The sequence below is a fragment of the Symsagittifera roscoffensis genome, chromosome 4 (assembly GCF_963678635.1).
Source record: "Symsagittifera roscoffensis chromosome 4, txSymRosc1.1, whole genome shotgun sequence".
Lineage (NCBI taxonomy): Eukaryota > Metazoa > Xenacoelomorpha > Acoela > Convolutidae > Symsagittifera > Symsagittifera roscoffensis.
In genome coordinates, this window is record NC_087065.1 from 14,280,905 (window position 1) to 14,293,476 (window position 12,572).

Here is a 12,572-nt window from a genome sequence, read left to right on the forward strand (position 1 = left end):
GGGCGTTGACTGGGTAACAATACCACCACGCGCGCCACACCTTGGCGGACTTTGGGAGGCCGGAATCAAGAGCTGTAAGAATCATTTAAGAAAGGTTGTCGGAACTCAAGCTCTTACATTCGAAGAACTCTACACTGTCCTCATCCAAATCGAAAGTATTATGAATTCAAGACCCTTAACACCACTTTCGAATGATCCTATCGACGTCACAGCCTTGACGCCAGGTCATTTCCTTATAGGAGCACCCTTGACGGCACTTCCTGATAGTGTACCGAACAAGGAGACAGCCTCCGTGACGCTTAAGCAACGTTGGTTACTCACTCAACAAATGGTTAACGATTTTTGGAAACGATGGTCCAAAGAATATCTTACAACACTTAATCAAAGAAACAAGTGGAAAATACAAACAAGGAGCCTTCAAGTTGGCGATATGGTTCTAGTTGCAGAAGACAACATCTCACCGCTTCAGTGGCCCTTAGCAAGAGTCATGAAGACTTTTCTTGGAAACGACGATATAGCACGTGTTGTACAAATCCGTACATCTAAAGGAACCTATAACAGACCGGCTACAAAACTTCATCTACTGACTAGCTCTTGTGACAAGTGATGTGGTTAATGACAAGTTAACAAATTGCAAGCAATTGCTTTATGATTCAAATTGTATACAGAACTAAACTATTTATTCTCATTTCTGTTTCTCAGAGTTCGGGTGAATTTCTTCTTTCGCTTAGGCATCTTCTGACTTCGGCTTCCTGGATTCAATACCGGATGAGCTACACCTGTTGAGTCTGTGTACTGCACTTGTCTTTTCTGCATTACCTCAGTAGAATCACTGGTTTTTATGGACCATGTTAGCAGCACACTATAATCATACGTCAAAACCATGTGGCCAGTAGAATACGGTAGATATATAGCTTCCCCTGCAAATGAAAATATTTCAAGTATTGTCTTAACATTTATTCAGTATTATCATTACCTGGTTTTTGCACATGAACCCACAGGTCTTTACGATCCATTCTCAAGGACTCGGTTAGTCAACTGGACGGCGACCATCGACTTTCTGGTTTTCGTAGCAGAAAATTGGTTACTCTTCTATTCGTTGTGAAAAACCAAAGTTTCTCACCACGCTGAAGTTGCAACCATCGATATGCCTGGGTGTAAATGATATGCCTCTAGAAATTAATAAAAAACGGATCGTACACTTCTTCATCTTCCCTACAATGATTTTCCCATACTGATATTTCACCATTTTGACTGTTCTTTGGCACAACGGGCTGATAAACATCATTTCCAAAACCACAATCCAAGCCTGGTTCGCCTACGTTAAACTCTCTTTGCAAGTCGTCAAATCTTTCACTCTTGGAAGCTGTGTTAATAGCATCATTTTGGAATCTGATTACCTCATTCTTTATAACCCCGGGCTGTTTGGGATTCTTCAATAACTCAAAGACAGATTTGACAGGCAGAAATTCGTATCTTCCTTTCACGGCCATCTCCATTAACTCATCAGCTGCTTTACACTCTTTCACAAAATCGGCAATACTCATCGTCTCATCAGTGGGTACATCAAATGTCGCAAACATATCTGAAAGAAAAACCATTTGTCAAAAAACAGTCTCCTTAGAGCTCTCATTATTAGTATGTGACTATTATCTTTTGAGAGGATCTCTCAAGGTGGGCTGGATGTTCAGACGTGTCTAACTTCAATGTATGCTAAAGAGTTTATTATACATTGCTTTTATGTACATGTAATATGTTTCACGTTTTCTTGCATCTTAATTCCCGCCACTTTTTACGTGACTCTTTCCTGCTAAAATCAATCATAATTCTTTCTAGATTATCCAATTCAAGACGTATTCTAAACTCTCGGTTTTGAATATAAATCATAAGTTCAACACAGAACACCTATATTTGAGGAGATAATAATTCAAAAACAATTTTTTTGGTCAAAACAATTCCTTTATGCAAATTGCTCGCAAACGATCTTTCTGGTTCAATTTTTCAAATTTGTTTTCATTCCGTTCTACAATTCTCTTATATGTGGAATTTTGTATGTATGTTTCCGGTCCCATTAAAGCTCCAATCTTATCTAATTTTGATGCAATAAAACTTTTTTATGGCTTCAGGGATTAATCATTTTCAAAGGAGTTTAAATTGTAACCCTTACGGTCAGGGTTCACAGAAGTTGCCACCTTTTGATTTCAACGAGGAAACGGATGAATTTTTCTTCACGTTGTTTTGTTCGTTTTTTTCTGCAAATATTTAGGATTCAGGGTTCACAATATTGACAAAAGTAGATGAATTATTTGAAAAGTTTAACCAGGCCAAAATGTGAGATGTCGTGTTTTGAAAGCGGAAATTAGCCAGCATATTATGACTAGTTTTAGAGGTGTCCTTCCTGTGCAAATGACCTCACAAACAAAATAAAGAATTTACATTTTATGAGCTCAAATTAGTTTTTTGGGAAGCTGACGGGCTTGACCTACCCATTATGCTATCTAAAAGTGACGAACAACAGAATGAACAAAGTTACTCGGTTCGGCGTCGAGAAACTGTAATATCTGTTTTCACAACAAATACACTAAAAATTCTTGGGAGCTTATCCCAGTAATCTGGACAAAAATTACACACCAAAAAACTGCTTATGAAACTCCTATGCTTCGGTTTAGCAGTAATTTTTTGCGAAATATTTGCTGAATTGGTTCTTTTGTTGACTGAGTTCGATCATTAGCGCAAAATAATTTTTAAAAAAAATTGCCGTTTTTCTACGCCAAACTAAGTAATTTTGTTATCTATGTTATTTGTCACTTTTTGGGAGTATCTTGAGTAAGTCAAGCTCATCAGCTTCTTAGAAAAACTTATTTGAGCCTATAAATTTAAATTCCTAATATTGTTTGTGAAATTGTTCTCACAGAAAGAACACCTCTAAAACTAGTTATGATATGCCGGTCAATCTACGCCTTCAGAACAAGTTTTCTCATACATAGTCCCGGTTAAGCCTTTTCAAATAATTTCATCTACCTTTTGTCAAAGTTTGGACCCTCATCTTAAATAGTTGCAGAGAAAACGAAAAACGTGAAGAAAAAGTTGAAATCAAAATACTTCTACATGTCATAGCTATATAAGCTTTTAAATAAACTACATCTCTAATTTATGTTTTTAAGTGAGCAATTAACGTTGGAAAAATATGGATTGACATTATAACAGTTCAACCGCAGACTTGTTTTTGTAAACACAAATTTATGTGACAGAGACAAAAACAAAAACTAATTCATCGTTGATTCCCGGGCAATTAATTTGAAATTAATTTCTTGTTTTTTGTATGAGTTTTAATGAAGATTTTCATTCATGAAAAGAGTGAATTCATCAAAATAACGGGCGCCAATAGACCGATATTTGAGGAGATAAAAATTCAAAAACGATTTTGTTCTGGTCAAAACAATTCTTTTACGCAAATTGCTTACAAACGACCTTTATGGTTCAATTTTTCAAATTTGTTTTCATTCCGTTCTACAATTCTCATATATGAGGGATTTTTTTAATGTAAATTCCCGTACCCATTAAAGCTCCAATCTTATCTGATTTTGATACAAAAAAAAACCTTTTTTATGGCTTCAAGTAGTAATCATTTTCGAAGAAGTTTAAGTTGTAACCCTTACGGTCACGGGTCAAGGAAGTTACCACCTTTTGATTTCAAGGAGAAAATAGTGAACTTTTCTTCACGTTGGTTTGTTCGTTTTTTCTTTAAATATTTAAGAATAAGGGTTCAAAATTTTGACAAAAAGTAGATGAACTATTTGAAACCGTTTAACCAAGTCAAAACGTGAGAAGTCGTGTTTTGAAAGCGTAAATTAGCCAGCATTTTATGACTAGTTTTAGAGGTGTCCTTCCTCTGCAAATGACCTCACAAACAATAAAAGGAATTTACATTTTATAAGCTCAAATTAGTTTTTTGAGAAGCTGACGGGCTTGACTTACCCATTATACTATCTAAAAGTGACAACTAACGGAATCAACAGAGTTACTTGGTTCGGCGTTGAGAAACGATCATATCTGTTTTCACAACACATAAACTAAAAATTTTTGAGAGCTTCTTCCAGTAATCTGGACAAAAACTACACACCAAAAAACTACTAATGAAACCCCTGTGATTAGGTTTAGCAGTATTTTTTCCAAAACATTTGCTGGAATGGTTCTTTTGTTGACTGAGTTCGATCATTAGCGCAAAATAATTTAGAAAATTTTTGCCATTTTTCTACGCCAAACTAAGTAATTTTGTTAATTATGTTATTTGACACTTTTTGGGAGTAAATTGTGTAAGTCAAGCTCATCAGCTTCTTAAAAAAACTAATTTGAGCCTATAAATTTAAATTCCTAGTTTTGTTTGTGAAATTGTTCTCACAGCAAGAACACCTTTAAAACTAGTTATGATATGCCGGTTAAATTACGCCTTCAGAATTTTTTTTCTTATACTTAGTCCCGGTTAAGCCCTTTCAAATAATTTTATCTACCTTTTGTCAAAGTTTGGACCCTCATCTTAAATAGTTGCAGAGAAAACAAAAAACGTGAAAAAAAGTTGAAATAAAAATACTTCTACGTGTCATAGCTATATAAGCTTTTAAATAAACTACATCTCTAATTTAAGTTTTTAAGTGAGCAATTAACGTTGGAAAAATATGGGTTGACATTATAACACTTCAACCGCACTCTTGTTTTTGCAAACACAAAATTATGTGACAGAGACAAAAACAAAAACTAATTCATCGTTGATTCCAGGGCAACTGTTTTGAAATGAAATAAATTTTTGTTCCAACTTTCTTTACGAAAGTACCACCACTAATTTGTGCTTCGGTTGGTTTTTTTTCATCAGACAAATGTCGACTCTTTAAATAGCTGTTTTGACAGATTTTTCTACAGAGCATTCAAGATACATAGGATTTCATTCCGTTCTACAATTCTCATATATGTGGGATTTTTTAATGTAAATTCCCGTATCCATTAAAGCTCCAATCTTATCTGATTTTGATGCAAAAAGATTTTTTTTTTGGCTTCAAGGATTAATCATTTTCAAAGAAGTTTAAATTGTAACCCTTACGGTCACGGTTCATAGAAGTTACCACCTTTTGATTTCAACGAGAAAATAATGAACTTTTCTTCACGTTGTTTTGTTCGTTTTTTCTGCAAATATTTAAGATTCAGGGTTCAAAATTTTGACAAAAAGTAGATGAACTATTTGAAAACGTTTAACCAGGCCAAAATGTGAGATGTCGTGTTTTGAAAGCGGAAATTAGCCAGCATATTATGACTAGTTTTAGAGGTGTCCTTCCTGTGCAAATGACCTCACAAACAATATACGGAATTTACATTTCATGAGCTCAATCTAGTTTTTTGAGAAGCTGACGTGCTTGACTTACCCATTATACTATCTAAAAGTGACAATTAACAGAATTAACAGAGTTACTTGGTTCGGCGTCGAGAAACAATCATATCTGTTTTCGCAACACATAAACAAAAATTTTTTGGGAGCTAATTCCAGTAATCTGGACAAAAACAACACACCAAAAAACTACTAATGAAACTCCTGTGATTGGGTTTAGTAGTTGTTTCTTCCAAAACATTTGCTGGAATGGTTCTTTTTTTGACTGAGTTCGATCATTAGCGCAAAATAATTCAGAAAAATTTTGCCATTTTTCTACGCCAAACTAAGTAATTTTGTTAATTATGTTATTTGACACTTTTTGGGAGTAAATTGTGTAATTCAAGCTCATCAGCTTCTTAAAAAAACTAATTTGAGGCTATAAATTTAAATTCCTAGTTTTGTTTGTGAAATTGTTCTCACAGCAAGAACACCTTTAAAACTAGTTATGATATGCCGGTTAATTTACGCCTTCAGATTAAGTTTTCTTATACTTAGTCCCGGTTAAGCCCTTTCAAATAGTTTCATCTACCTTTTGTCAAAGTTTGGACCCTCATCTTAAATAGTTGCAGAGAAAACGAAAAACGTGAAAAAAAAGTTGAAATAAAAATACTTCTACATGTCATAGCTATATAAGCTTTTAAATAAACTACATCTCTAATTTATGTTTTTAAGTGAGCAATTAACGTTGGAAAAATATGGGTTGACATTATAACACTTCAACCGCAGGCTTGTTTTTTTAAACACAAATTTATGTGACAGAGACAAAAACAAAAACTAATTCATCGTCAATTCTAGGGCAACTGTTTTGAAATGAAATAAAATTTTTGTTCCAACTTTCTTAACGAAAGTACCACCAATATTTTGTGCTTCGGTTGGTTTTTTCTTCTGACAAATTCCGACTCTTTAAATAGCTGTTTTTGACAGATTTTTCTACATAGCATTCAAGATACATAGCACTTCATTCCGCTCTACAATTCTCATTTATGTGGAATTTTTTTGAATGTAAATTCCCGAACCCATTAAAGCTGCAATCTTATCTGATTTTGATGCAAAAAAAAACTTTTTTATGGCTTCAAGGATTAATTATTTTCAAAGAAGTTTAAATTGTAACTCTTACGGTCACGGGTCATAAAAGTTACCACCTTTTGATTTCAACGGGAAAATAATGAACTTTTCTGCACGTTGTTTTGTTCGTTTTTTCTACAAATGTTTAACATTCAGGGTTCAAAATTTTGACAAAAAGTAGATGAACTATTTGAAAACGTTTAACCAGGCCAAAATGTGAGATGTCGTGTTTTGAAAGCGGAAATTAGCCAGCATATTATGACTATTTTTAGAGGTGTCCTTCCTGTGCAAAAGAACTTACAAACAATATACGGAAATTACATTTCATGAGCTCAAATTAGTTTTTTGAGAAGCTGACGGGCTTGACTTACCCATTATACTATCTAAAAGTGACAACTAACAGAATTAACAGAGTTACTTGGTTCGGCGTCGAGAAACCATCATATCTGTTTTCACAACACATAAATAAAAATTTTTTGGGAGCTAATTCCAGTAATCTGGACAAAAACTACACACCAAAAAACTACTAATGAAACTCCTGTGATTGGGTTTAGCAGTTTTTTTTTCCAAAACATTTGCTGGAATGGTTCTTTTGTTGACTGAGTTCGATCATTAGCGCAAAATAATTCAGAAAATTTTTGCCATTTTTCTACGCCAAACTAAGTAATTTGTTAATTATGTTATTTGACATTTTTTGGGTGTAAATTGAGTAAGTCAAGCTCATCAGCTTCTTAAAAAACTAATTTGAGCCTATAAAATTAATTTCCTAATTTTGTTTGTGAAATTGTTCTCACAGCAAGAACACCTCTAAAACTAGTTATGATACGCCGGTTAATTTACGCCTTCAGAACAAGTTTTCTTATACTTAGTCCCGGTTAAGCCCTTTCAAATAATTTCATCTACCTTTTGTCAAAGTTTGGACCCTCATCTTAAATAGTTGCAGAGAAAACGAAAAACGTGAAAAAAAGTTGAAATAAAAATACTTCTACATGTCATAGCTATATAAGCTTTTAAATAAACTACATCTCTAATTTATGTTTTTAAGTGAGCAATTAACGTTGGAAAAATATGGGTTGACATTATAACACTTCAACCGCAGGCTTGTTTTTTTAAACACAAATTTAATGTGACAGAGACAAAAACAAAAACTAATTCATCGTCAATTCCAGGGCAACTGTTTTGAAATGAAATAAAATTTTTGTTCCAACTTTCTTAACGAAAGTACCACCAATATTTTGTGCTTCGGTTGGTTTTTTCTTCTGACAAATTCCGACTCTTTAAATAGCTTTTTTTGACAGATTTTTCTACATAGCATTCAAGATACATAGCATTTCATTCCGTTCTACAATTCTCATTTATGTGGGATTTTTTTGAATGTAAATTCCCGAACCCATTAAAGCTGCAATCTTATCTGATTTTGATGCAAAAATAAACTTTTTTATGGCTTCAAGGATTAATTATTTTCAAAGAAGTTTAAATTGTAACTCTTACGGTCACGGGTCATAAAAGTTACCACCTTTTGATTTCAACGGGAAAATAATGAACTTTTCTGCACGTTGTTTTGTTCGTTTTTTCTACAAATGTTTAACATTCAGGGTTCAAAATTTTGACAAAAAGTAGATGAACTATTTGAAAACGTTTAACCAGGCCAAAATGTGAGATGTCGTGTTTTGAAAGCGGAAATTAGCCAGCATATTATGACTAGTTTTAGAGGTGTCATTCCTGTGCAAAATAACTTACAAACAATATACGGAAATTACATTTCATGAGCTCAAATTAGTTTTTTGAGAAGCTGACGGGCTTGACTTACCCATTATACTATCTAAAAGTGACAACTAACAGAATTAACAGAGTTACTTGGTTCGGCGTCGAGAAACCATCATATCTGTTTTCACAACACATAAATAAAAATTTTTTGGGAGCTAATTCCAAAAATCTGGACAAAAACTACACACCAAAAAACTACTAATGAAACTCCTGTGATTGGGTTTAGCAGTTTTTTTTTTCCAAAACATTTGCTGGAATGGTTCTTTTGTTGACTGAGTTCGATCATTAGCGCAAAATAATTCAGAAAATTTTTGCCATTTTTCTACGCCAAACTAAGTAATTTGTTAATTATGTTATTTGACATTTTTTGGGTGTAAATTGAGTAAGTCAAGCTCATCAGCTTCTTAAAAAACTAATTTGAGCCTATAAAATTAATTTCCTAATTTTGTTTGTGAAATTGTTCTCACAGCAAGAACACCTCTAAAACTAGTTATGATATGCCGGTTAATTTACGCCTTCAGAACAATTTTTCTTATAATTAGTCCCGGTTAAGCCCTTTCAAATAATTTCATGCAGCTTTTGTCAAAGTTTGGACCCTCATCTCAAATAGTTGCAGAGAAAACGAAAAACATGAAGAAAAAGTTGAAATCAAAATACTTCTACATGTCATAGCTATATAAGCTTTTAAATAAACTAAATCTCTAATTTATGTTTTTAAGTGAGCAATTAACGTTGAAAAAATATGGGTTGACATTATAACACTTCAACCACAGGCTTGTTTTTCTAAACACAAATTTATGTGACAGAGACAAAAACAAAAACTAATTCATCGTTGATTCCAGGGCAACTGTTTTGAAATGAAATAAAATTTTTGTTCCAACTTTCTTAACGAAAGTACCACCAATATTTTGTGCTTCGGTTGGTTTTTTTTCTTTTGACAAATTCCGACTCTTTAAATAGCTGTTTTTGACAGATTTTTCTACTTAGCATTCAAGAGGTATTAATGTCTTGAGCATAAAATTCAAAAAAAAATTACCTGCGAAAATTTTTTGTAAAGTTATGAGGGTTTAAAGGTTACCATTTTGACCCATTTGGGAACACGCGCGATATATTTTCGGCAATTAACGCGTAAATGGAGATTTAATCCGTCTTTGAAATCGTTTCAAATTGGTTGAAGGAAGCTTATGAGGCATAACCGATTTATTACCAGGAGCGAAATTTATCACTTTATGTTTTATATGGCGTGTGGGGGAATGATTTTCACAAAAGTTTCAAAAATAAAAAAAAATGTATATTTTTAATATATATTACAATTAATTTTTCATGTTTTTACTGCTCCATAGACTCTATGAGACAGTCATAACAATCAGGATTTCGCCCCGATACGAGCAATTTTGTTTTGTTTTGTTCAAATTAACACATAAAGAATGGCCAAAAAGATAAGAAAAATCGTACCAACCGAGAATACAAACAAAGCCTCAAAAACTCAGGCCAGTTGATAGGAGTGATGTACCGTTTAAATTATAACCTCTTATCTCAACACAGTTAGAAGAAAAAACACCAACTTTGAGAATGGTCCCAGAATTGTGTTTGAAATAGGGAATATTATTGATCCGACTTTCGTAAGGAAAGAAATGGAAAATTTGTGCTCGGGATTTTTTATGCAGACAGCTTTTGATTTTTTAATTAGCCATTTTTGACGGAATTCTATAAAATTATTCTAAAGCTATAGTTGTCCTGAGCCTAAGTTAAAATCATTGCATGCTTTTTCAGATCGTATGAGCTATATCCACCAAAAAAAGAACACACCTCGCATCAGGGCGAAACTTAGATTTTTTCGACTGTCTCTGGAGGTCAATCTAGCAGTATTTATTTCGAAACTTCATCACTGTAGATGCAATGTGAAGTACAAAATGATATATTTTGCATATTGCGAAATTTTTAATACGCATAGCAGCTTGCCTCAATTCAATTTGAAACAATTTCTAAGACAGTTTTAATCTCCGCTCACGCGTTATTAGCTCGAAAAAAAATTTCTGAGATATAGACCCTCAGTGCTAGTTTTTTTCACTCTGGGTGAACTTCTCTGTTTCATTTTATATCTTTTTAATTTTTTGTCGAAAACATCACGTTCTTTTTAAGTCAGGAGAAACTATTTTTATATGCCATCTTTTTGAAATAAAACAAGAGTACCAGTTGCTGTGCAAGTATCAAAATTTTCAACCATATTCATGAAACTACAATAATCAGATAACTTTGAAATGGTGTTCTTGCGCGTGATATAGAAGTAAGTCGAACAAAAGTAAAAATGTTTTCGTGTACTTCCAAAAAATAGATGTTGGATATTTTTTGATTTTGTTGTACTGAAACGGGGTAAGATGTATTTTTTCAAGTTTTGGATTTCGCCCGAAATGTTAGTTGTTTCTCTGCTAAAAATGTTTTTTTTCCTTTTTGTTTTCTCACGAAAAGTAGCGACTCCCTGCTTCTGCAGGAAAAGTTTTTGCGGCTGGAGTTTTCGAGTGACGCTTTTATCTCAACATTGAAAAGTGGTTTTCAGGAAGTCAGAAGTTCAAAAACTAGACTTTCAGAAATCCATAAATTTTTTCTGCAAAAAGTAGATCGTGGCAAAACCGATTTTCTTGATTGAAAATTTAAGCAGAGAAGATCCCAACACCGAGTTTCTCGATTGAACTCCCAAAATCTGGTTTCTCGATTGAATTGGCAGGATAGTTTTCAAAAAAAAAGTATAAAAAAAATCCAAAAAACAGTCAACGTTAGAAAAAAAATTTGACGTTAGAAAAAATGAGCAGCCAATTTTAGTTTTAGTTTTCAATGTACCAAGTCCCCCTCACCCTCAAAATCAACAACAATTACATTAAAATTCTTTTTTACACGTCAAAAAACGCAATATGAGGCCATTTACCCAATAAATCTCAGTCAAATTTGTCAAGCGGAACAAAAGGAACAGAAAAAAAAACATAAATGCCAGAATATAACTTTTGTTGTCTTAAGTAACTGTAAATTCTAAAAACTTTTTAGCATTTTGTGCTCTCCGGAGTGAAGAGTTTTAGTTATGTGTTGTATAGAGTAATTTAGTTCATTTCGGAAGCTGTCAATCAAATGTTCACTCTCGGTGCTAGACTAATTGATTAGCAGGTGTTTGTCCTTGGAACAGTCTGTCACCCTTGGATTGTGTTCTCAACCACTCTCTATGCTAACTTTGTAAGATTAAGTTGACTATCTCTTGTATCGGAATTAACAATTAGACGACTATTGTTTTACCTTTTCAACATGGCGCAGCCAGCAGTCTCAGGCGGGGGAAAGAATCCACTGGACATCACGGGATTTTGGCCAGCGAAATGCACGGAACCGCCAATGATGTGGGAATTTTGGATTAACAGATTCCAATGGGGAATGGTCGCCAAGCACTCACTAAACCCGAAGAACTTCTACTACGCCGACACTCTCTCAGCTGCTCAAGTTACTGCCTTGCCCGAGGAAGTAGATGGAAAAAATCGACTGGAATCGGAACAAGTACTGATTTCGAATCTGTATTTGTGTCTGGGGGAAAAAGGGCAGGACGAATTTCACAAAAGACGACCGCATCTGGATCTCTCTGCAATTCGTTACCCACGAATATTAGACGCACTGGAAACGGAATTCAAGAAAGAAAGAAATGAGACATATGAGACATACCAACTTCTTTCCCGTAAGCAGTTTATCAATGAAAGTTTGGAGCAATTCCGATCCGTACTCAGCGGATTGGCGGCGCGGTGCAACTGAGGAAGTGTACCGGATAGCTCTCTCGTACGAGAGGGGAAACAAGTATGCATCATTATATGTTGCCACGGGATCAATGGGGGCCCAAGGATCGACATTAGGAGGCGGAGGAATCCAAATAAAAGCGGAACCAGTCGGAATATTTCGTGGAGGTTATCGGAACAATCGCGCAAGGGGCCGGGGCTCTTACCAAGGGCGAGGATCGAATCGGGGTAGAAGTTTTCCCAATAACAATAAATGCTATAACTGCGATCAACAAGACTTCACCAGGGAACATTTGGAGAGATGCCCAGCAAAAGGCGTTACATGTAAATTTTGCCACAAAATTGGACATTTCGAACGTACCTGTAGGGGGAAGCGTGGAAACCAGCGAGGACATGGAGCCGTGGAATTGATACGGGAGAATGCTGACGATGATCATCTGGAAAACTTGGGGGATAAAGAAGCGTCACAACATGTGCAAGTTCCATTGAATGGGTCAAAAGGAATCCAGTGGTGCACTCGTGGGACTCGAGCAGTTCAGACGGGGACTATATGGTCA